This window comes from Sceloporus occidentalis, unplaced genomic scaffold (genome assembly GCF_023333645.1).
Source record: "Sceloporus occidentalis isolate IW3139 unplaced genomic scaffold, rSceOcc1.0.p SCAF_4, whole genome shotgun sequence".
Lineage (NCBI taxonomy): Eukaryota > Metazoa > Chordata > Lepidosauria > Squamata > Phrynosomatidae > Sceloporus > Sceloporus occidentalis.
This window is the reverse complement of record NW_028316984.1, coordinates 109,893,830-109,921,301: the sequence shown is the minus strand read 5'-3', so window position 1 is coordinate 109,921,301 and position 27,472 is coordinate 109,893,830. Positions and strand designations below refer to the sequence as shown.

Here is a 27,472-nt window from a genome sequence, read left to right as displayed (position 1 = left end):
AACAAACAAAGAAATAAAATAGATGCACCCATTTGGTTTGTACCACATCAAAAAGGCGCATCTGTTCCGCTTCTTTGTTTGTCTCCTGGCATTATAAGCTTCCTGGTTTTTCAGGCCCCGCTGCTTCTCAGATATTTGTCAGAATGCCTCACTTGCCATCTATTGTTGTTGTTGTATGCTTTCAAATTGGTTCCAACATATGGTGACCCCTTTATCTTATACCCACTGTTTTAGAGCTAGCTTAGTGTATCAAGAACTGCAAAATATCCCCAACAGAAGTGCACCTTTAAGGAGAATGGTGTTGATTATGCACAATCAATAAAGATGTGGTGCACTGTTTTTGTGCATTAATGGGAAAACATCAAAGGGTCCTAATGATTTGGCAATTGAGGTGCTCTTAATGTCATTTCAGAGAGGTGTCAGTGGTACACTGATGGAAGATGCTGTTCCATATGGATGGAATAAACTGTTTTTCATGCAACAACAACAACAAAATGCCTCACCATCTGTATTTTAGCAGGAAACCGTGGCCCAATTTTTTAAATGTCATGTACAAATTGTGAAATTAATGTGAAGCATGGAAAATATATGAGTCTCACAAAAATAACAATATTTTCATGTCTATGATGCCTTTTCATTTGGGAATGTCTGAGCCTCTTTATAAACTGTGATTAATCACAATGGTATCACTTGAAGTATATAAAGGGCTCAGTTTGATCTCTCAACTCTGCAAACAGTTTTTTGAGAACTCGCAGCACAAAGGCAAAATGGCTGGATAGAAACAATCAAGGGAACACTGAAGATAGGATGATGATGAAGATGATTATGATGATGAAGAAGATCATTTCAGTTAATTAGATACCTTACAATACAGATTCCCAAGGGATCACACAAAAGTTTTAAAAAACTTAAAATTCTAATTTTTTAAAAGCCCACATACAAATTATTTTCATACTCTCAAGAACCAGTGCAAAAAGCTCAATAGTTAATATATAAACCACAGCAGCTAATACTGCCAACAAATAAAAACATCTAAAATCATAGAACTAAATAGCAGAGGCTTAAATCATTTTTGATATCTGTGGAGAGTGAAAAACCATCAGCATACTTATGCAGTGGTATGAAAGGGTAAAGGCAAGGAAACTATTGCATCAGAATACTTCCTTATGCAACAACAGAAAAAATGGGAGGAAGGACTATCAACAATCTAAGATGCATAGGTGACATCATAATACCATCAGAAAAAGAACTAGAAGAGTGCTGAGGATTTTGTAGACAGACAAAAAGACAAACGAGCAAATCAAGCCAGAAATCTCTCTGAAAGCCAAGATGACAAAACTGAGGCACGATCCATTTGAAAAAACAATAATATTAGGAAAGGTAATAATGCTAGGAAAGAACTAGGGAGGAAAGCAGAAATAGAGGAAGGCTGCATCTAGATGGATGGACTCTTATTAAGGAGGTCACAGGTATGACTTTTCAGGAACTAAGCAGAGCAGTGTAGAACAGGGAGTCTTGGAGATGCCTCATCCACAGGGTTGCCATGAGCTGTGATTGACTTGAGGGCAGTTAACAACAACAAACACTAGTTACACTAGCATGAGCCATCCAAAGGATTCCAGCCAGAAACTAAAGCCATTATTCATCCTTACCCCATTCCTTACCCACATTCTGGTGCTGGAGGAGAGTTCTGTGAATACCATGAACTGTCAAAAATACAAATAAATGGTCCTAAGTGCAAATCAAATCTGAACTCTTCTAGAAGCCAAAACTGAGACTATAGTACTGTGGACACATCATGAGATGACATTTAAAAGATGATAATGCTTGGTAAAGCTGAAGACAGTAAGAAAACAGAGGAACTGCACTACAAGTGGCTTGATTCAATCAAGCCAAGGCCCTGAATTTGCAGAACCTGAGCAGAGCTGTTGATGACAGAATGTCTTGGAGGTCTCTAATCCATCATCATAAGTCAATGTTAACTTGACAGCAATTAGCAACAACAAATGCATGGTTACTGAGAAATAAGTATTCAGTGCAATTTACTTCCTGGAATATTTGCATAGGAATCCATGCTTAATTGCATGCTTGCTTGTCTGTAGAAATCAATTGATTGAACAAGGTTAATTGTATCTGGACAATTTGTGTTCTGTCTTTTAAAGAATGAGTTGACTCACACAGTTTCTATCTAGTGGCGTGTGTTTTTTTTATTTGCAAAGATGATGGTGTCATCGACTACAGGCTTTCCTGTTCTCACTAAACTTAACTGCAGTCTACATAGTACCCCAGTGGCAGTGAGGGAGTACACAATTTCATCCAGCAATAATGTATTATGAACTATCCCTGTTGCAATGCATTTGGGGGGGGTGGCTTGGTCTTGAAAAGGCAATAATACTTTATTAGTTTCACAAAAGACCTCCTCCTGATGAAGGTAAAAAGTGCTGTAGGTTTGCAGGAATAGAAAGAATACTCAAAGACTTAGGGGAAGAATGGAAAGAGGGCTTCTTAAGTGTCAGGAAATACCAATGAAGAGAATGTTGGTCAAAGATCAGTCCCTGATAAGCAACCCTGACCATGAGATCCTGCATTAAGTAGTCATAACACAACTACTGTCACCAGAGTTTGACTCTTTTCCAATACCCTCTCAACATGGCCTTGTAGCAGCTAGAGGAAACTTGGGGTCAAATGAGAACTGTTCACCTAAAGTCTAACACATGCCAAAACCTGTTGAGGTTTTTGCTTTTGTAAGGGTCCTCTGGAGGTTTGACTAAATGTCTGCATTGCCGTGTATCCAGCTATCAGAACACAGACATATGAGTCTTGGCTGCCCTTCGCCTTCCTCCAGCTATTATACAGCACAGGAAAAAGTAAGTCTTGTAGTGGGAGACTTAAATAATTTGCGAACCAATTTTATCCTGATGAGAGAACATCTGGTTCTGTGTAAAAACAAAATTAACTATTACACCCCTGCTGGTTTGGTGATATGAGTGATATGGGACAGCTGCCTGTATGTTTTGGCTCTTCTTGAAAATATGGGTTCTGGATATCAGAATAAAATGTTGCACTGCTGTTTCCATCACTCCCGAAGAATGGAAGAGGAACTAGGTTTTCAAATTGCTTATCTTTCCCAGATCCTTTAATAATGATTCTGTTTTGCCTACAAAATGATTACATCTACTTCTTCATTTATTGTGGCTGCTCCTCCTATTAATATTTATTTATTTCATTTATATTCTGCTTTCCTCCCATGTGGGACCCAAAGCTCCTTACACAGTACTTTAAATCAATATAGCTAAAACAATCTATAATACAAAAATGTGAAAACAGTAAACAACTATCTACTTCAAAACATTAATGTCAGACAGTTTAAAAGAACACATGTTAAAACCTCTTAGACATAGAGAATCCTTTATAAAGAGCTCAGAAATAGAAGCGCAACAAGGAGTCAACATAGAATGTGAGAAGAAAAGCATAGATGGAGATCTGTGGTCAGACTAAGGGGTTTCTGAAGACCTGGAGGTGTTCCTGGATGCGAATTGATAGTGACATTTGAAATGACACAAAATTGGGGAGCAGCAAGAAGCATGAAGAAGCTAGGGTAACGGGAAGGGAGTTGAGACGGTTTGATGGGGATGATCAGATTATGAATTCTTTTGCTGGATAAATGTTTTTCGCACAAATATTGTGTAATAAGTTGAAAGGGTGCTCACTGTATTCTATTGAAGAGATTTGGTAAAATGCATAGGGTTAAATTCAAGTAAAATAGAAAGGGGGGGACACTGATTCTTCTGAATTTAAGATGCTATTATGGGTTTCACTATATGATGTTGATTAAAGATTTCAATAAAGGTTTTACAATTCGTGGTTGATTTAATGTAAAGGAATAGGTCATAAAACAAAATCCATTGTTTTAAGAAATTACTTAGGACCATATCACACTAACGAAATCCTGCTGAGAAACGGAATTTAAACTAGACTTAAAATTGAAAAAACCCGCAAATGTGGGAAATTTATCAGATGATGTTACTGCCAAAGTGAAATAACATAAAGTCCTCGGCCTCCTCCTCCTCCCATTGTGGGACTGCTAAGGGCTCCTGCCCTTGGGCAGGGCATCATGCTCCCCACCACCACCTCTGCCACCCTCACCATATTCTTCCCGTGGACCAGGGCATTGTCTCTGGCCTGGGCTTCCTACAGCCCCCCTTGGCAACAGTGTCACCACTCATGGTACAGCCAGCAGCGGCAGCAGAGGAGGCATGTTGGTGGCCCCAGAGTGGGTGGCTTGGGCTTGGGCTGTGTCGCTCTCCCGGTGGCCGGCAGTGGTGGAATAGTGGCCAGGGCTGCAGGGCTGGCTGGCCACCCTCCTCCTCTTCCTCCGCCTCTGACCTTCCTCCCCAGGCACTGGCGCCCAGCCTCCTCCTCTGCTGCTTTCTCCTCAACCTCGGCCTTCTCCTCCCACCATGGGGCTGCTAAGGGCTCCTGCCGCCAGGCAGGGCATCATGCTCCCCCACCACTGCAGCCCCTCACCATGGATATCAGCCCAGGTGAGGTGAGGCTGCTCCAGAGTTGGCACCATCCTCAGTCGGCTGGGCTCCTTTGATGCTAAGGGAGGCCTCCAGGTGCCTCCTTCCTTCCCGGGGGCCCTGGCAATTTGACCAGCAGTGGTGGTGGCAGTGGTGGTGGCTGCAGGGGGGGGGGTGAGTCTCTTCCTCCTCCTTTGACCTCTCAGTAAGAGTGGCAAGGCAGGGGAGGCTGGGAGGCAATGTTCCATTGTTTGTCCCCAATGGTGGCGTGGCCTCATGGCTGCTGCATCATTGAGAACAATGGGACTTGAGCATCCATGGATTTTGGTATCTGTGTGTGGATTCAGAATGGATCCCCTGAATATAACTGAGGGCCCACTGTACTTAGATATTGCTATCTATCTCTAGCTAGCTAGCTTTGATTGACTCTGATTGGGATTATATCTGACTGCAAAAGATTTAAATTGGAGGATTAATATTTGTAACATATAGAAAGGAGTTGATTTTTTTTGTATGAGAGAGATATTGATGGATCTTACTGTAGTTTAATAACTGCTGAAGAAAAGATTGGAAGAACTAGCACATGTGTTGCATTACTCCACACAGTTAAAAAAAATGAAGGCTTGATTTTGTCTTTGCCTGCTAGTGAAAGGAGAATTGAGAGGAGGCCATCTGTGCCTTTCTTGGGAGTTTGAAAGCATGAGACCATTCTGCACCAGATGTACTTGTGATGGTGGCAGGACACATGTCTATGAAATGTTGAAAAATTTGTTAGCACCAGTCATAAAAGCATTTGATGGCAGTGGACTTGCACATGTACATGTATACACTGATTAGCCAGATTTAATAGTCTAACTTTAATGTGTTAAGGATTTATGACAAATTGCACTGGGAAATTTGATGATGATGATGACGATGATGATGATGATGATGATGATGATGATGATGATAAAATATTTATTTATATCCTGCCTCTTCTGCTTTGATGATCAAAGCGGGTAACAGCAGAGTTTATACAATATAGAACAATAAAAACAAGCCCCATAAGACCCCGGCCCAACCCTCCCTCCCAAGTTTAAAATTAAACAATAAAACATGGTTAAAAAAATACATAACCATATGACAAAATTAATAAACCATGAATAAGAAAAATAATAAAAGCAAGGGGATATAATTGGTTCTGGACATTATCAATTGGGGAAGGCTTGCCAGAAGAGAAAGGTTTTGTCACCTTTTAAAAAGCCTCTAGTGAGGTCATTCCAAGTTAAGTATGGGGCTGTACAGACAGCCCCTAAGGAGTGGCAGGACAGCGCTCCTTTCCTTGCCAGATCAGGGCTGTGGCAACCACTTGCTGCAGACCTGATCTGGCCTTTCTGTTGTGCAAAAAGGAGCCACAAAAATGGCTTCTTTTTGCACCACAGAAAGGACACCATAACCACCAGTGCCATGGCTTTTTGGCGCTCCTTTGGTGCAGTGCGTGTACACACTGAGACAAGGGAGCACTGTGATGTCTCCTACCATGCGGTAGGTTGCACGGTATCATGCCAGCATGGGGGCGGAGTCAGGCCATGTGGCGTGTGGTCATCATGACCCCACCTGCATTTCTCGCCAGTTTGTTCAGGGCCTATGATAGCATTCAGCCTTGGGGAAGTACAATCGTTCATGCAAAATATTCTATTCAGTGGGCATGTATTTTGTGCAAAAATTTTTTAGGGAGCTTGATCATCTCTGAAATTTCTGAAATAAGAGCTAATATTCTTTTGTGTAAACATCTATCTGCAAAATCAGTAGTAGCCTAAAATAAAATAAAAAATCTGGAAGATTTATCTGAAATTATTACTGTCAGCCCTCTGTATGTACAAATTCTTTAACTATGGATTCAACCATCCACAGCTTCAAAATATTTTTAAAAATAAATCCAAAAAGCAAATTTTGATTTTGCTATTTTATGTATTATTTATTATTTTACTATGCCACTGTACATAATGGGACCTAAGTATCCATTATATACTTAACCAAACCCCAGCAGCTACCAAGAGACCATTATTCCTCATTCTTTTCCTCTTAACAGAATATTTGTAATTCCTTGCCTTAGGGAAACATTCTTCTGATTGTAAAAAGAAATTAAAAAATAGAACTCTTTAAAAAACAGAATAAGGAGTCAAAAGCAGGGGAAGGAGTGAAAAAAAATAAGGCAGCAATGAATTAGTGGCAAAAACTTCCAACAGGTTGAATTGTGGTTTATGGTACCATATCTGCTTGCTGATGGTTCTAAGCACACAGTCTCATTTGGGCTGGGTAAATATAATATATAACAATTGTTATTTTTGGAAGAAATACTGCCACTGAGAACAATGTCACATGAATGTCTTTATGAATGCATGTCTTCTTGATTTAGTTGTCTTCTGCAGTAAATTAGAATGTGAACTACAAGTGAAAATCTAATAAAATAATTAAAGAAATATATGAAAGAAAATTCCAATTCACAAAGCAAGTTTTATTCATTTCTATGCTATACTCCTACAATATATCTAGAGTTTTCTTTTTGACAAGTCAACTTCTTTTCATCTGTTTAAATCATGAACTGTGCAAGTCTTGTAGATTTCATAATTTAAAAGGAATGAGTACTTTTTCTTTACCCAATTGTAACTGTGGCAGGCAAAAAAGTTATGCATCTGGAATTTACACTGAAGATATCCATTCCATATAGTTTCAAAAGAAATGTGATAACATTGTTTCAAAAACACTGTTTCTGGTTCATGATTTCTGCAATAGACTAGCTGACGTTTGGCAAATCTTTTCCTTTGGTAAGACTGTGCTTAGATGTACCATACTCTCATGAGATTTTGTATTTTAAGATTTGTAAACTCCAGCAGAAGGTCCATTCACTGTATAGAATATCTCATTTTACATGAAAGTATTTAAGTGATTTGTTTTTCCTTTTAAAAATGACTTTCTCAAAACACCACCAAACACCTTTTTTCTAAAATTAATTACAGATGGTGATTTCTAGTTGACGTTTAGTTCTAGCAGTCTACATTAGAAGAAGAAGAAGCAAGTATCAGATTCAGCATTTTCATTTAGTGCCCTTAGTTTTAGGATCATAGAGAAGGATTGTGAAAAGTTGCTCTACAGTCATGGTGCATGTTTTCCTAACAATAAGAGTGGGTAAAGTGTAGCATCGCTTCTGTTCCACCTCCTAGAATCTCCAATGCAATCCACCACCACATCTTCCCACCTGAAAAAAAAAAAAATCTTCTTATACCTTCTAGAGGTGAAACAGGTGTAATTTCTCACCACTATCCCATTAGAAAGAGGGATTAAGGTTTCTTTGCTGCTTTACAGCTAATCTCTATCTGTCTAGGGCTCCCTTTCATCATCCTCTGGTTACCCTAGATTTCAGTTTGAGATTAACAGTATAATCCAATCAGGCAGATTTAACATTAACACTTTACTTAAGCATTTGAATGTTAGGATATTTAACATGAACAGAATGAGCAGCCAGCTTTGTAATTTTGTGCGCTACACAAACACACACATCTTAGGGAGAAACATAGTGTGCATCTACATTGTAGAAATACTGCATGCTTGAACTACCATGGCTTTATCCAACAAAATCCTAGGATTTGTAGTTTTGTAAGACACCAGCACTCATTGGCAGAGAAGACTAAAGACCTTGTAAAACTACAAATCCCAAAAAATCCATAGGGATTCCATCACTTAAAGTAGTGTCAAACTGCATTATTTCTACAGTCTAAATCCACCCAGAGACTTCCTGTACACTTGCCATTTTCTAGGCACATAGGTTATCATAAACTTTACATTGCATGTAAGGAATCAAACATCTTACATTGGATTCACCTTAGAAAAAAGCACTAAGAGGCATGTGACCCCTATCACCCTCATACACACACACACTGAAGTGCTGAGAGATTTTCTGGTCATTAGGTTTTTCCAGTTGGAAGCTGGCTGAGTAGCTTACAGACATTTGTGGCTGACTATAAAAGTTTAAAAGGCACAGTCCTGAAAATCTCTGCCTTCCCTCAAGGTTTAAAGAATCAAGACTGAGTAAAACAGAACAGATTTTATCTCAGGAGAACAGCTGAGGCAAGCTGAGCTGAGCCCAGACATACTTGACAAGCCTGATCAGGTGGATCCAGCTGGAAAAAGAGATGGCCACTGAAATGAACAGTATTGGAGACAACACCATTATATTTTTTGTATGGCCAGGCTCTGGAGCACAGTGGTAATAGTATGCATGGCCAGTCATCTCTGGGATGAACAGATCACAGGTTTACTTTCCACATGACCACCACTCCTTCATTGCAGCTACAGTGCAGATATGGCAAGTAACCTCAATATCAGTATAGCCAACTTGGATAATCTTTCCTATGCTAGTGTTGCTATAAGGAGCTCAGTTACATGGTGGTGGCTTTCTGATGGCTGATGTAGCAATTAAATAACCCTTCTCAAATCCAATACCTCTATAACTGCCAGACCACAATTCCCATCTACCCTATCCAGTAGTCATGCTGGCTGATAAAGGTGGAAATTATAGTCCAACATATAGGAAGAGCAACAAGTAGTAGAAGGCTGATCTACAAACTCATTAATTACTTAGGTAAATAGGAATTACCTGATATGAATATGGCCCGAATCTTACTCTCTCTGCTTCAGAGGAAGGCAAATGCAAACCCACTCTGAACAAATCATGATGAGAAAACCCCATAATAGGATCGCCTTTGGGATGCCATAAGTTGGAAATTTGTTGGGGAAATGCAATAGCAGCAACCACCTATGTAACACATCCCATTTTAAAATAAAATGAATAAATAATCTGTCTCAGTAACAGACATTGTATGGAACAAAACGTTTTACTTTAAAGTTAGCTAATACTTTTTGCTCCCCAAAGCAAAAAAGTTATTCTCCAATTTTAATACACATTTTGGGTTTATGCATACTAATGAACATTTCATTAAGATTCAGGCAAAACTTATTCTTTGCACAGAAAGTAATTGAGTTAAATCATCTCCAGAGAGCAGAAGTTTAATATTTAATATATGCCGCTGGTGAGCCTTAGCTTGGTCAAGATTTGAGGTGCGGATGTTGGTTTTTAAATAGTATTTAATCTCCATATTTCATCTCACTTATAGCTCATTGGTAGTTAATGGGTCTGCCAGTATTTCTGTTGTAAAACATGTTGACTGAAGCCTTCATACAGTTTGGCTATAATATCAATTTTTGCTTAGGCTAAAACAATGTCAATAAAACTTCAACCTGGGAAGAATTTTAAACTTCCTTCATTTATTCGTTCAGTCATAGTTTGAGCTTTTCTAGCTTTCAGAAAGGATGAGCAAGCTTTAAGAGCCCAATTCTGCACATTTTTTCACAATAAGTCAAGCTTTTAACCCAATTTAGTTCGTTGGAAAATGCATTTACCCATTAGAGATGGCAACTCAGTCAGCATTTATTAGTCCAAACAGTAAAATTGTGTTCTGCTTCTGTCAAGAAGCTACTGTTGGGGTGTGAAAAACTGAAGGTGTGATTCTTCCCCACATAAAGGTACAATGTCTATGTATATTCAGGTGGTAGCTGAATGGAGACATGTTTGCTCACTCCTATGCACACCAACAAGCACTTTCTGCTTTTTCTTTCTTTCTGTGTCTCTCTCTCTCACACACACAGAGGGATCTGAACTGCCAATTCTTATTGTTTTCCACTTATATTTTCATCTAGTTCCAATCCTTTATGGAGTTGTGAAACCTTTTCTCTTCTCCACATGCAAAAAAATGGAACTCCATGAGAATTTTGTGGTCACCTTTCTTAATTTATCAATTTTTATATACATCATCCTTCAGGTACATATTTTTGCACATTTTCCCATTGACTAAAAAATGTTTATGCCCATTTTCAAATATTCATTCACAGAGCATTCAAAAAGAAAAGAAAAATAAACTTGATGCTATCCATCTTTCTGACAATAGAAAACCAAATATTTGTTGTTGCTCTGTGCCTTCACATGGTTTCTGACATATGGAGACCCTAGGGATTTTCTGGAGCTGAGACAGTGTGACTCACCCAAAGTCACCCAGTAGGCTTCCATGGCTGAGTGGAGAATCGAATCCTGGTCTCCAGGGCCATAGTGCAATGCTTAAATGGCTTATACATGTATGCTTTTGTTAATAATTTCACAGACAACAAATTAGATCAGTTTATTTGAAAAAAAATCAGTTAATGCAAATTTCTTTTCCAATCCCTATATGTAAACAACACACCAGGGCAGTGCATGGAACAGGATACTTTGTGTATATCCATGCATATCTTCGTCCACTTCTCTCCTTCTGCACCTTCCAGTTTTTTAGCTTTGCAGTTGATTAGGATATCAATGGTACATCTATATCTCCCTTTCCTTGTAAACATGAACAGTAATAAATAGTAAGGTAGAGGCAAACATGCGGACTGACAATCTTTCCTCCCATGTATGCCAAGGATTAGCCCCTTGTGCCCACTAGGCACAATTGTTTGTTTCAGTCCAGGATACTTGCCAGGGACCAGCAGCCAATAGCTCAGTTACTGGTACTGGCCCAGTTTGAGCCAGTTGTCTTTCCAGCTGTCTTTCAAACAGACCTGATACCCTTAAATAGGAAATAATTGTGCCATTAGCTTTCTACCAGATAAGTGATAATTGGTGGTTTCTATGTCAGTGGGTTCAGGAACAGACTGTAGGTTTTAGTCCAGATTTTAAACACTTTATTCTTAGTGCACAACTCTATTCTTCCAAAGAGATTCCCCATCCTGGATAACTCCTTTAAAGTTTAGACTAAATCCTGCCACTGTAAGATGAAAAACGTGAGTGTTACCACAATACTACCCTCAAGAAGCAGAAGAGCCCTCCCTCCATGGCATTTGTCACCATCCATCCTGGAGGGAGAGAAAAGACAGGCCCAACCCCCTCTGGCCTACCCTCAAGAAGAAGAAGAGCCCTCCCTCCAGTCCATCTGCCTTGGTCCAAGCATCAGAGGGAGAGAAGAAATGCTGGACCTGATCCCCTTCCCCATGACCATTCCCTTCTCCTTTTGTGTCATGTCTTTTTAGATTGCAAGCCTGAGGGCAGGGAACCATCTAATTTAAAATGTTGTATGTACAGCGTTGTGTAAATTTACAGTGCTATATAAATAAAGCTTAATAATAATAATGATGATAATAATAATAATGTCTGCCCATAACTCACCAGATGTTGTCAGAGTCTATCCTTAATGCACCAGGTTTCACCGTGACGCTACTGTTGACTCAATAGATTCCATTTCAGAACTGTCCCTGACTCCTGGATGTACCCCACATCCAGATTTACCTTTAACATCTTCACCCCCCCCCCCTTTCAGCCCCAAACCAACTCAGCGTGGGTGCTGGCCCGTAAAGCCTCGGGCGATACTAAGAATATTATTTTGTTGCTAATTTTTAGTCTCCCCCTTTTTAGGGTGTTATATTGTAATCTTTTAATTGTAACTTCTTAACTGTAATCTTGTAACTTACTATGCTGTATTTGTTTTATTATTTCATTGTTTATTGGCATTTGCTTCATTAATTTTTGAATGAGGGTTGGAAATGGGGATTTCCTTTTGATAATTATTGATTTGAGTGTAATCTTTTGTCTTATTCTTTGTTTTTACTGAATTGTTATGAAATTATTATTAATAGTAGTAGTAGTATGATTAACTATGTATTACTATGTTATATTGTTTTATTATTTTCATGTTTATTGTTATTGCCTTGTATTATCCGCACTGTTGTAAGCCACCTGGATTCCCAGTGATTGAGTGGGATATAAATAAATCCTATTATTATTATTATTATTATTATTATTATTATTATTATTTACTCCTCTTTCAGGTACCCCCCCCCCATCTCAAACATGACAGATTTTGCCTTGATGTCTTTAGCACAATCAACGGTGGTGGGTGAGAAGTCTGCCTAAAACTAGCAGCTGGCAAAGCCTCCCCCCCCCCCAAAAAAAAAAAAAAAAAAACACTTCCTTATATTTTTGCTGTTGAGCACAAACACATTTGCATGACTGGAGGAGTCTGATTTTTTTAAGGCTCGATCTCTGCTTTTTATTTATCTATGTGAAGGGGGACAAGGAATGTATTTCAAACCTTGCTGATGTATTGAATTTAAGAAGCTTAAATATGTGAGGAGTACAAACTGAGAGATGGCCTTTGTTGTGTAGCTGTTTGACTCTTTGTAATTTATCACACAGGGAAAATTGGAGGTTTAAACAAACATTATCCAGCAATATTCACATGATCTCAGAAAAGATTTTCACATGCGATTACGATTAAAGATGACTTATCCTGGGATTAACCAGGGAATAACCAGCAACAAATTATTCACTGGATTTCCCCGTGAATGATTTTTTGCTGGTTATTCCTGGGATAAGTCATCTTCAATCACAATACATGTGAAAAACTTCACTACAATTGTGCAGGTATCACTGGATAATGCCTGTTTAAACCTCCCCAGTTTTCTCCATGCGTAATAAACTCCTTTGTGACTGGGGACAATTATAGAGAAGCATATTACTCCCTTGTTAAAACAGCTTTACTGGCTATTGGTTAGTTTCCAAGCACAATTCAAAGTGCTGGCAATGACTCATAAAGCCCTATATGGTGTAGGTCCAGACTATGTGAGAGAATGTGGCCCTGTACAGACTGGCAAAAAGTGCTGGCCTGTGGGTTGGGCGAGGGTTGAGTGTCTGCATGCTCAAAGCCCTACTGCCATTGGCAGGGTGTCATTGTGGTGAGTGCCAGTCTACACGGCGCACGCCATGATGATGCACCTCTGGCACAGCACCCAAACAATGCAATGCCAAAGGGGTATCATCATGGCGTGCCACCGCACCTATGATGCCCCTTCCAGAGAGCAAGAAGAAGCCACTTGCTCCCTCCAGAGGCTATGGCGTTCTGTTACCACGGCCCCAATCCAGGGCAAAAAGGGGTGGCATTCAGCCCCTGTGTCTCTACAGATGAGCTATTAAGAGTTTTAAGCTACAGGGAAAGCCTTTCTCTTGGTCCCACTACCATCACAGGTTCCCTTGATGGTGGCTGTTTCCACCCTCTGGAACTCCCTTCCACAGGAGGCTAGTCTGGGCCCCTCCCTGCTTTCTTTTTTCTAACAGGCAAAAAACCTTTTGTTTAAGCAGGTTTAAATATGTAACTACTTCCAGGGAGGCTTCTTAATGGGTTATTTACTTAATTTTTTTAAAAAAACCCCTTTTGTATGCTTTTTAAATAATTTATACTATTCTAAATGTGATTACTATTTTTTTGAAATTGTATTGTTAAGTTATATTTTTTAATTAATCTTTATTAAAGTATTTTCCATTAAAACTGTATTTGACATTACATATTGCGAAGCAACCAACATACATATGTAAACAAATATTGCCTATACATGATCAAAAGTAAACATATGCATAACATATGAGCCTTGGAGCTCCTATTACAACATAGACATTTACATTTATCACTTCCTGGAAGGGACCGAGACTTGATTAAGCCAATATAAGGACCTTAATACATTACTGTTACAAAGAATTATGACAACTTCATGCATATTTAAAATTACATCCTACGATTTTCATACGATGTATGGTTATTACTTATGCATTTGTTCTGAATATAAGGAGTTAATCTCCAACTATGACAAATGTATATATATATATATATATATATATAAAAGAAATAAATGATGCCCATATTACCAACAAAAGTTGGAGAATATTTTTTCTAATTCAATAAAAGTAACCAAGGGCTGCCACACTGTTTTTGTTTTTTCCCAATCCATGTTTTCCACATAACAAGTGAGTTTATCTAATTCCATGAATTCCAGCAACTTCATGATCCATTCATTCCAGGACGGCTGTTCGGCACCTTTCCAATATGAAGCATATACCACTCTAGCAGCTGAAATCATGTAGAACAGTAATTTCCCATGCTTCTTTTCAAGTGATCTGTCCAAGATTATATTCAACAAAAATATTTTAGGATCCATTGGGAATTTATAACATAATATCAACTGTATTTTCTGATAGATTTGAGACCAATACTGCCTAGCTGTATTGTTAAGTTTTAACTGATTCTCTTCTGTGATCCGCCTTGGGTCCCACTCTGGGAGACAGGCAGCATGTCAATGAAATATAAATAAATACCTCCTTTGCATCCTATGCTCAAACTGATTCTATTGTTGCTTATACTAACTGACTGGCTTTGAAATCTTATGTGGAAAAAGATTGAGAGATGTAGGCCCTGGGAACCTCAGTTACTTTCTCAGAACTAAAATTTCCCATATTCTGGGGGGAAAGAAAGTACATTATCTCCTTTACAAACAGATTGAAACTATTGATCCAAATGTTAAAACAGTGCTGAACTGCCACATCACCTTTCCATGTGCATCCCACAAAGTGAATAACTAAGCTCAGCAGTCCTTTTGAAGAGCACCCTCTATGTCATCTGTTCCCCAAGGTGGCATTTTGTTGCTTGGCACATCAACTTTCACTGTTGGTTGTTCCAATTTTACTGTCAGGACACATTCTTTTGGAAGAAGGAAAAACCCCAAGATGCTCTATTTTATGCTTGTTTTGAAACATATATACATTGGTCCTGCAATATAATCTTTTATTGTGCTTTAACATCACAAGCAGAAACAACAAGTGAATGTATGGGCCAGTTGTTCCAAGGTTCTAAAGAAGAAAGCCAACAAAATAGGACAATTGAAATATTTTTTAAAATACAGAACAGATATACCTGTTATATTAAAAAAATATAACTGTACTATTGGTTTTTTTTTTAATGGGAAGCCTTTGGGGATGAAAAACATGTTTTCAACTCTATAACACTGTCATCCAGATTTTAGGAAGGGTAAATCTTATTCAAGTGGGGGAGGCAGGGTCTGAAATTACCACAAATTTTGCAGAAAGATATTCAGTTAGAATTGATTGTGCATGAGTGATAGTTTCTGCCACATTTTTAAGGACATCACTTCTGCTTTCAACACAACAGAGCTGCTCTGCCACCCCAATGTGTGATGGCAGCAATGAAAACAACAACAACAATTAAAACTGAGGTTTTTGGAGGTGCAATTGTCTTTCTGGGGACTTTATCACACAAAGTGGTGACTGTGGTCACTTGTCTGGAGCAGCCCCATGCCTTGGGAAGAAGGAACTAGTTGATTGTGGTTGCGTGCCACCTCCCATAGCCAGCTTTTAGATAGCTTATGCATGTTCACAAAGCAGCCGGCTTTGGGAATTGGTTGGTGGCCACAATCACTTATTCACAGCCTTTCTCCTGAAAGAAAGCATTTGACAGTGTGGAACTCAGATCACACAACCATGGAGTCCAAAAGCACTATTGTGGGGGAAAGTGTGATAAGAAATTATGCCAAACCAGTATTCTTAAACTAGTACAGTCGTGGTAGGACAGCAGGGAGTGTGTGTGGGATGTTTTTCCATCAATGGGGAATAGCCCTGGACCCCACTGCATAGCTTGTCAGCCCTCATATTTTTCTACCCTCAAAATATAGAAATGGAATAAATTACAAAGCCCAGAAAGGAACATCAGCATACACACCAAAGGGGTACTCAGTGCATACACATGAATCAATAAGAGGATGTCAGCCGCTCTGTATTTGTGCAGGCTGGCTGTGCATTTTTGTCAGTCCACACACTTCCCAGAAGGTCCTGGGGAAGAAAACTGGCCCCCCCACTGCCAAATTTGCTCATACATGGACCTATCTGAACATGATAGAAAAGGAAGAAATATGGCAGATGAGCAACAGGATCATCTGGGTATAGTATAAAAATCAAAGAACTTGCCAAAGAATTTTGATTTTAAAGAAATAGGCTACTATGTATGGGAGTTAGCAATGTTTGCATGCATACATTCACTAATTGCTAGTTTGTATACAAGCAGAATTCCTGTTTATTTGTTTTCTACACCCCATTGCTTCCTGTACAAGTCTAACTTGCAAACATTACATGACCTTATGGAAGAGAGAAAGAGAAAAATATTGTAACTAAAGTTACTTTGGCCCATTCCGCACAGGCAAAAAGTATGTGCTCGGCACGTACTAGGGTTACGAAAGGGCGTCCCTTCCGGATGCCCTAACCCTAGTACATGCTGAGCATGTACAAAATGGCGGCGCCCTTTCTACATGGGCGCCACCATTTTTATGTAGCGGATGCTTAGCATCCGCACGTCGCAGTGCGGAAATGACGCCACAAGTGTGCCATTGGTGCCTTGCGGCATCATTACCTCACCACAAAAAGAAGCCGCTTTTTGCGGTTTCTTTTTCTGCTGCCAGGAACCCTCCCCGTTTGGAGGCTGAGGCTTCCTGGAGGCAGAAATGGAGGCGCCGGCAGACCGCCCTTTTTGGGCAGTCTGTAAAGCGCCTTTGTAAAACCATGTAAAAGAAGTTTGAGTGTTTGCCTATCAGCTAGACCCTGTGGGAAGATTGGGTTGGACATAGGGTTTTATGAGGCCCCAGCACTCTTTGGCAGGAAAGGCTAAAGACCTTGTAAAACTACAAATCTCAGCATTCCTTAGGACAGACCTACAACACTTAAAGTATGTCAAACTGCATTATTTCTGCAGTGTAGATGCACCCATCAAAGTGTTTGTTGTTCAGCTTGTTCCAATTTGACTACCTGCCTGTGAGGTCCAGTACTATATCTCACACTTCACAATACTACAGATGGGCGCAATGTCTCAGATTGGATCTGGGGACTGTAGTATCTTCTCCTGAGATGCACATTTAGCCAGAGTTTATGAAAGAAAATGTCTCTAGTGAAACTTTTGCTAGCTTGTGAGTAAGCTTTGCTTTACCAAGTGCATGGCCCATTCTGAGCTGATGTATTCACCAGTGTAATTTATTTATATCATGTGATATAAATCCAACACCATACTAGTGGAAGTCTGTTCACTTGATATACTTTTTTTCTCACCTGGCTTAAAGTATCAGAGGAACAGAGTAATGAGCTACAAAGCTAGCTTCTTCTAAAAAGTAGTATTCCAAACTGGCAGAACCAGTTTCATCAATAGAAAGACTTGCTTCAGTTCAAGTCCAGGGGTTTAGTTACCAGGGGAGGGGGGGGGGGCAAGATGAGGACAGTTTTCTCAAATAAGAATTCTTCCCTCCAGAATGAAAATTTCCCTCAGTCTCCAAATTTCTAGCATTGCAGGAAGTTAGACTTTGTAAATGTCCTTAAACTCTTATATTTGTGGTTTTGGCATTCCCTTGGTATATTGTTTACTGCTTTTCTTTGTATGTCTAAACTGTATTTCTAAAGGCTCAATTGAAGTTTAAATCTTCAATGCTAGAAATTTGTGGACTGAATGAAAATTTCATGGAGGCCCAAGTGGGACAACTGGGGGTGATACTCTGTCCCCTAGCATTTAGTACCTGTAGCAATTGCCTCACGTTCCCTAACAGTAGGGCCAGCACTGTATAACCAAAGAACCAAGGAAAAGTTGCAACTGTTAGTTATTTATAAGGCTTTCCCCCTTGTTTCCTTGAATTACCATTCAGATGAAATGTCACATCATTTGCTACATTCTTCAAGCAAGGCTAATTGTTTATGCCAGTCTCTTTTAATAAAGGGTCAGCAGGTTTTTCTGAGAGGGTTGCCATTGACTGCTTCCCCCACTTGTTATATCTCTTCACAGCCCAATAGGTTTGCCTTAATAACCACATTCCTGCTGGTAGTTTGTTCCCCCAATTACTAATTTCATGCTTCATTATTGTAGACAAAATAGCACACACACAAAAATCACTTTAGTTCATGGTCTCAAATTACCTGAACTCACAATTAGAGGGTAAAACAATTTCAAGAAACAAGCTCTAATTGGGAAGATAAACTGAAGGTAAAGTTGTTGAACAGCCCCCAAACACTTGAATTTGGGTGTAGGAAATGGATAAGAATTAAATATGCCTCTGAACGGAGTCTTCTTTGTAAAAATTCACTGCATTACAAACTACAAAAAGGATGTATGAACAGCTTCTAAGTGGAAAAATTTTGAGGCAGTACAGGAGGATAACTCGAAGTGTTCCCAAGGTAGCCCAAATAAAAGGGTAAAATTGTAGCAGTAGTCAGGCAATTGGCAAAGGGGTCATGCAAGGCTGCATATTATCATCCTATCTATTCAACCTGTATGCAGAAAATATCATAGGCAGGGCAGGGTTAGACTCACGAGGCAGCAAAAGTGGAGATCAGAGGAAAGAACAGTAACAACCTAAGATATGCAGACAACACAATATTAATAGCAGAAACAAGCAAAGATCTGGGCCAATTGTATTCTCTGAAGATACCAACCACAGATGCTGGTGATATGTCAGAAATGTCAGAAACAAACTCTTCTAGAATATGGCCACAAACCCACAAGAAAATCTGGGCCAATTACTGAAGAAGGTCAAGGAAGAATGTGCCAAAATAGAATTAATGCTGAACTTAGAAATCAAAAATAATGACCATGGAAGATTTACACAAATTCATCCTATATAATAAGGAAATTGAAATAGTCAAGGAATTTCCATATCTTGAATGAAATATTGATCGAAACAGAGACTGCAGTCAAGATATTAGAAAATCCTAAAGTGTAAAGATATAACTCTGAACACTAAAGTGAGGATTGTGCAAGCCATTGTTTTCCCATCACTGTTAGCACACCCTCATACCCTGTGTTGTATTCGAGGTACCTATATTTTCAAATTTCAGATCTGGACCCAGAATGTTCTTAAAAGGTCTTGATGACATTTTTGGAACACTAGGTGAGGTTCCCAGGAGAAAAGGAGCGAAGACCCGAGGGCATGTGGACAATCCAGGTAATAATACAATCAAATCTAAATGAGTGTACTCATTTCTCGTTCCTTCCTCCAAGTCCTCTGCATTTTGTCTTGCATCAAGAAACAAGGCTGGATCGTTATTCCTTAGCAGGGCACATCAGTGAGGACTATTCTTCATAGCCCTAAAAACAAGACCTCTCTGTTAGATGGAATTTACATCTATCCCTAATTATGGTGAATGAGAATCTGGATAGCAGTTTGCAGTTCTAGATGCAGACCACACAAATAAACACTTGCTTCTCATGATCAAATGCTCCTTTTCAAAATGCAGCCCAAGCGCTTGTCTGAGAAGCAAGTAAGATAGACCTCTCTGGCAAGTGCTGATAGTCTGTCATATTCCTCCATGCTGAACCATATCTATCTAATCTTGCTTTTTGGATATGTAGCTATAGCAATGAACATAGCAGGCAGCTGCAGCCACAGGTGAAACAAGGTTTATTGTTTCATATAATAATTTCTAGCACCTGTTCATCCATCCAAATGCACAAGGGTCCTAAATCACACCAGTATTTCACAGGTAACTTGAGATTTTGTTATGATGGACACACCTTATTATCCAATGAAAACAGATGAGATCTCATACCAGTTTTGACTATTTCTACTGTCTGATGTTCACAACTTAAATATCTCATTATAGCAGGGGTCATGAAGTTTTGGCTCTCCAGATGTTTTTCCCTGTAATTAATCCCATTCACTTCACTCAGCATAGCCAATAGTGAGACACTGTGGGAGCTGTAGTAGAGCCATCTGCAGGACCAAAGATCCTCCAACTCTGCAAGAGCATTTTTTTAAAAGTGCAGATCTTTTTGAGAAGAAGAGGGATTAACATTTTGGAGAATTAATATCCAGTATGCCATCCTGGAACCCATTGGTTTTGCCTGTGACTTGAGGGATTCATTTATATGTTGCTAAAAAAACACCCTTCATCTTTAGCTTCCTTCCCCTTCACCATCTGCTGTGTGCTGCTACATCTAGGTTGATATCTTTTCAGCAGCCATTGGTGTCTGTTAAATGTTCCAAGAAAAATTCCCTTGGAAGCGTGAGAGAATCTTTCTTAGCTTTGCATAATGGCTAGGTCACCAATGGGTAGACTGAATGCATTTATAATAGTCAGAGGGAAATGTCTTCTTATTATAGCTACTTAGCAATTACTATGGAAATCCAAATGGGATTTCAATCTTGCTGCTTCTTCAAATTCACCTTAGACCTTCGTGTCTATTTTTAAAAATGTACCAGTAACCTCAGCTTTCACAACCTTTGGGTTCAAGGTATTTCTCCTGTTGCTTCACTTTCATTATCATAAGGAGGCAGTCACTGCTACACTTCTCTGCTTCCGGTTTATATTTGGCTGGCGAAAGTAGCTGGCATTGTATGAAAGAAGAACAGAATGTGGCAATTCTCAAGAAGGTTTGTGAGAAACATAATAGACGTCAGAATACTCTAAAGTATAGTGGTGGGCAGAACTGTCAGTTTTTCTTTCACACACTTTAAAAAAAAGCTTAGTTTCTTTTTGTCCCTATCATGAAGTTTTCAGATTCTTCACAAATGAACAAAATTTACATCTTTCAGATTCAACAGGCCACTTATTTCCAGCACAGAGAGAAGCATGTTGCACATGCTGTCATACAGGTGTTCAAGATGAGAAGCCTGTCAGAAAAGAAGTAGTGAACCTAACTGAGCCAAACTGACATGGCTGAATTCATGGGTATTCCAAGCCTTGGATCTGAATGACCAAATGTGTATATTTTGACACCGCTCATATTCTTCCCTCCACCTCCCAGATTTGGAGTTCTTTCCATCCTAAGTACAAGAAAATTTGAGAATTCTCATTTTTTTAAAAAATCAAACTGAAATGAAATTTTTACCTCTCTCTGGAATTTATATATAAGAATTTGGAAGGGATGGAAGCATCTCTCTCTCTCTCTCTCTCTCTCTCTCTCTGTGTGTGTGTGTGTGTGTGTGTGTGTGTTAGTGTGAGTGGATGCTTGGCTTCTGTGAAAAGTCTCAGATGTAATGGGACTCCTATTTACAAAAGGGCTGCTCAACACAAACACAAATTGGAACAGCAAGGAATTTCTGGGAACTAGGGACTTAATTGAACAAAACACAAACAAGAAGAGATATGCTGGTGTATTTTTGTTTACTAAATGTAAGTACTATTTCCTTGTTAAACTGCACCATCAAATTTAAACAGAAACTAACATTCCTTTTTTCAAAATAGGGATTGAAAACTATTTTTAGGTAATCTATAGTCTTTTAAACAAACCTCAAATGTATGCAGATGTTTGTTCCACTGGTGCAACTGTTCTATTTAGCTTTATGTTTTTATGTCCCCATTCTGTCACTTTCTCTAGTTTAAAACAAACAGTTCCAGATGCCACTGATATTTTTACTTTAAAGGAAGTTTCCACAGCCCTTCAGAGACTGCCTTAATTAATATCCGCAGCAGAATTTTTGTGATTCATCACGTTTCAGTATTTTCAGTGTGCATCCATGCACAACTCATTTGTTAACCCCCTGGATACTATTATGCAGGAGGAAAATGTATCTGCACACCTTAGCAAGTGATTGGTTTTACCTCTTAAAATCGGATACAGTAAAATGCATTATAACAGTTCAGATACATACACACATGTGCATACACATACACACTTTATAAGTTTGAAATATTCATGACACTCTAAGGTGAGTGCATGGCTTTCAGATTTAGAGAGGAAAAGTGGCCCCATCCATTAAGCAGCTTAAGGCAGTCAACTCACACAAAGTGCCAAGAGTGCAGAGTTGTGGTCTCTCCTTCTGCAGGGTCTCTTCAGTCTGACTTCCCTCCCTACTTGTTCCCTCATTGTACTATTATAGCCTCTGGCCCTATCCTTTTCCTCCCAACTTGCTTATTTTGTACTGCTACTGCACATCTCTCCCTTTTACCTTGTCCCCTGCCAATGTACCTTCCAGATTCTTCTTATTCCTCCCTACCCCAAGCCTCACCCTATATCTCTGCCTTATCTTCGTAAGATTTGCCAGCTGTATGAAGTAGCTGATGCTGTTTTAAAAGATGGGTAGGTAGAAAACCAGGCAGAGGCAGTAGTGCTGCCACCACCATAAAGTGAATGTTAGCACACTAAGGAATGGGGGTGAGACATGGAAGGAGGTGGAACAGTGAGACCGGTGTGTGTGTGTGTGACTATCCTAGTTGTTTCGAACAAATATTTCATGCAGTTGGTATCTTTCATCTGATCCTAATACCTTTTTCCTTGTTCCTGGGAATGCCTCTTTTGGCTCATCATTTTGCTTTCTTCCATATTTATATATTGTCAAGTCTTTCTATCATGCACACAAAGAAATATGTGGCTGTTTGCAAATCCTTCTCAAAAATGAACTGAAACAAAACTCTATTACTAAATTGATTTAACTGAGGTTGGATCTTTGTTGATTGTGAGTAACAGACTTCGATGCTCCAGGTTTAAGGGTTACCAAGAGTATGCTGTTAGCCTGGCTGACTACAGGAACAGAATAAAAAACTGGAAAGTACATATTCACAGTAGAAGAATGAAAGGAGACAAAGTCCCACATGGTATGTGATGGTCCAAAAGCAGGCATATAGATGTCCTTCCTTCTAATACTCAGGGGGTCCAGTTTGATTGAAAGTGCAGACTGCAACTCCATAGATTTCTAATAATAGCCCCTGAAGAAGGCCAATGGGTGATAAAGCTGAAATGCATTGGACTTTTAAAGATATTTTTGGACCATCACCATGTGGGACTTTGTCTCATTTCATTTTTCTACTGTGACTACACTGACAACCACTCCATTATTACTGGAAAATCAGAACTGCAAACTTTTCTCTGGACATTGCAATTCATTCCAACAAATTTTACTATATAGCTGTAGATGCAAAGGCAAGTGAGACATATGAAGCCCCAACAATCACCTAGCAATCTGATCACTCTCTACTGTCATGCTAACTGTAAAAGCTGTGACCTGTGTTAAGTACAAACTGAAGAGATACATTTTGGTGACCTCCAACACAGATGGATACCCAGATGGATGACATTCTGTAAACACCAATAGTGGGGTCCTCACTTTTAACTTTTTCCAGAAGCTGAAAATTGTACCATGTTAATGATAGGCTCATATGGCCTTGATTGTTTCAACAATAAATAATCCTTTAAAATTTGAGTTTTTAAAAATTGGCATAGGTTGATACCTATAAAACTCTCAGTTCTTGAGTTATATAACTGCTGGCTTACCCTTTAAGTATGAAGAGACAAGGAAGATACCAATCCTTATTTTGTTCTACTGTGGGAATGTAAAAATCCTTGTCTAGAGTTCATTTGAGTTTTTGTGAATCCCATTTTTATTATTTCCCTGTCTTGTATTTGGTTGCAGCTTTTTCAAAATCAGAAGTGACAGGGCTCAGGCAGATTTTAGATTTCATGGAAGGTTAGAATATTTCTAATTAAACTCTTATTATTTCATGATTACTGTACTATGAGGGTTGGGATTTGGGAAGCACTACTTCTGGTATTTTCTGCTTCATGCACCAAAAATAATTTCAGTGATTTTGAATATTATGTACCTTGACATGGGAATGTAGGACAATGGTTGTTGCTTTGCTTCCAATAGTGAAATGTCATGGATTATTCCTCCCCTCTGACTTGGTGGTGATGAAGAAAAAAACTTGTACTAACTGGACACAAAGGTGAACTGTGGTTAATATTAATGACTTTATTTTTTTTTAAATGCTTAACAGTCTATTACTCTATATAATCAGAATGTAACATAAATGTTATCAAAAGCATGAACACATTTTGCTTAGGACTTTGTTAAGACATATCCTGGGGGAGGTAGTTGAGAACTCAACATAGTTCTTTGATAGTTTCAATCAAATCATATGTCTGCTTTCATGACTTCCTAGTTATTAAGTTCTAATCCAGTACAGTAGTAGCCAAAGGCATTAGATTGTTAGTCTATATGATTATACAATGGGATCTTGCAGCTCCTTTGAGACCGAGAGAAAGCATTTTGAAGAATATGTGTTATACAGCTATAGGTAATAGACAAATACAGGTGGGATACAGTGGACGGCTCCGTTGCGGAACAAAAAGAACCCCCCAAAAGTGGGTTCTTCTTGTGGCACCTTTGTAACACCGCAAGGCACCAATGGCGCACTTGCGATGTCACAAAGGCTCCAGGATGTGTGGAAGCTACGTGTCCGTCGCATCAAAATGGTGGCGCCTGTGTGTACAGGGCACCGCCATTTTTACGCCCCCGTCATGTGCTAGGGGTGAGGCCAGTATGGACGCTACATCCTCGGCCAACCCCTAGCATGTGATGGGGGCGGTGCAAAGGCCCATTTAAATCGGGCCACAGTTAACTTTCCATGGTTCAGTTTATATGACACAAAACACTTCCACCTTCTCAATCCAAGTTTTACTATTTTAAGATACCTTCTGCCTGGAGATCTCTTTTATGAAGAGAAATATATGCACCATGCTTTTTAAAAAAATATTTTCAAATAGTCCATCTATTGTTCATTTTATTCAGAGAAGCTGTGACAGGCTTAGATTAAGCCTCATGAGCACCAGGCAAAAGAACCACAGGTTTCATGGTGATTAGATTCCTTTTGAGCCAAGAATAGGGAAACAATTACTGATGATAGCAAATATGATTACTTCAAATCTGTTTTCACAAGGCCAGACTCTGCCACATTTTGGCTAAGAACTGCCACAAGCTTATTGGCAATGAAAGCCAATTCTAATTCTACAGTTAGGTTAACTAAAAGCCAGTGTTCACAAGTGTTCCTCAGAGTTACAAGAGCAGCTGTCATAGCTGTGTATGATTTTTCATTTTTACATGCCTTTAGGACAGTTAAATGGAATTTCTTGCAAACTCACTACAGTAGGCCCTTTTTATTGGGAAATCCACCAAGGGACTTACATTTTATTCATTCAATTGTTTTCTTAATTAGTATTTTTAATGGAGGTGTAAGTTAGTAACTGTAATGATGGTGTGCTTTATCCCACCCATGCTTCCCTCCTTACTGCACTGTTGAGAGATTAAATCACAGTGGGCTGGTTTAATGTAGACAAAAGAAAGAAAAAGTGATACTGGAGTGTTGAGGAGAGACTTAATTCAACCATTTTTTCACAACTTACTATGAGACATGGGAAACCACTCACCTCATAAGGCTACAGCTAGGCTCTTTCACACTACACAATTATACCTCTATGATGACACTGATGCCATGGTTGCAGCTTTGTAAAAAATTCTTTCACTTAAGAGAGCCTCTGATACTTGATTACAGCACCAGTATAAGACAAATGGAAATGTGGGAGGAAAAGGAATAGTTGAAACAACTGACCATGTTCTTATAGCCAAGGTAATGATGAAGCCAACCAGCAAGGACATTACCACACCAGCCTACTGTCCAGCTACAATCATGCAAGTTTGAGAATGGAAGCATACTAATTTGGGAAGATTTCTTAACACTTTTCCCCATGATAGCACTTCGGTGGTCCATAGTCATGTGATCTGTTTTCTGCACTGGCAAATGCTACCTTCTAGGAGGATGAATGGGACACAAGTGTTTGCAGCCACTAACCATTTCCCAAAGCAGCCAGCTTTGGGAAATGGTCAGCAGCTGTGATTGCTTGTGCCCCTCTTTCTGGTGAAGCACATGGCTACTAAGTGAACATTCAAACAGCAATGTCAAGCTTCAGGAGGAGAGAGGAGCAGTGATCACTGTTGCTAATCACCTTCTGAAGCCAGCTGCTGTGCAAATGTGCACACAGCAAGTGGCTTCAGGGAGATCCCTGGGAATGGCGGTCACAATTCTGAATGGCTTTCTGTAAAGAGCCACTTATTGTTCACAGGATGTGCTTTAAGTAAAATTATTAACATAATGGAAGACCACTCATTTGACAGTTTCACTTCAAATGTATAGGTGGTAAGTTTTATTTATCTTTTGTGATTATGTATAGCAGAATAAACTTAGATAAAATATGTTATACAATGCAGGCAATGTGTAGTCCTTCAAGACCTTTAAGAGTTCATAAAGCATTCAAGGAATTTATTGATCGGTTCAAGGATGGTGTTGAGACATCAGCTTGATAATTAGAATGTCCTCCACTTTGTTAATTATCTTTCATGCCCCTCTCGTGTGAAGCAGAAGGAGCTATATAATTGTTAGTGATGGACAGCACACTTTCAACTTACTTGGCAGGGTTTATTGAACAATATTTCTTCAGATGTTTTAAATGAGCCATTTTCTCTCCATTGGTACAATGTTCCTAAAATGGTGGCTACCAACAGCTGAATAAGTTATTTTTAAGACATGTTTGTACATTGCTAATGGTGGGCTAGGGTGTTAGAAAGAAAACCAGTAGATGAATAACCTTCCATGTCAAGAAATGTGACTGGCAATATTTTAGTGAGAGGGTCCCGGGACAAATATTTGGAAGAATCACTGCTATACTTCATTCCTATGTCATTCATTTAAAAGGTTCAAGATCATTAGTTTTCCATTTCCAAGCAGCACAAGAAATTACTCACAGTAAGCTATATAAAGATGACAGCTTTTGCATGTTCATTGGCAACTCTGGGCACAGGCTGAAATATTCAGCTGCTTTAGAGTCAAACCAGGTTAAATTCTGATATCTTTCCAGGGAAACAAGCTGAACAATAGTTAGGGTAAGTTGATTCCAGATCAGTATATAATGTCTTCATTTGTGCACTCTGTCCCTTCTTGCCACTGAAGGCTGCAATTAAAGCCTCATTATAGAGATGAAATGTTACTGTAAGTCTGTAATTCTGTGTTAGGAAATCACAATTCAATTTTAATGGATTCCCAAAACCTAGTTTAGAGAGTTGGGCCCAAATTAACAAAATGAATTCCAGCAGAGTGAAATCACTACACACAGGCAGAAAATATATATATAAAAGACTCAGATATAGCATGGTTAACAACTGGATTGACAACAGTACATGCAAACAGGATCTGTAAGTCTTAGTCTTAGTGTGATACAGCAACTAAAAAAGCCATTAGGCTGCATCAA

At 39.1% G+C, this 27,472-nt stretch overlaps 1 long non-coding RNA gene across 1 annotated transcript in view; it reads left to right on the top strand.

The window, feature by feature from the left end:
* Positions 1–27,472, top strand: part of LOC149314496 (uncharacterized) — a 198,510-nt gene that overhangs the window by 111,966 nt on the left and 59,072 nt on the right. Inside the window, exon 3 of the long non-coding RNA XR_016280929.1 lies at positions 19,291–19,397. This is a non-coding gene — a long non-coding RNA (uncharacterized LOC149314496). The remainder of the gene's footprint in view (positions 1–19,290; positions 19,398–27,472) is intronic.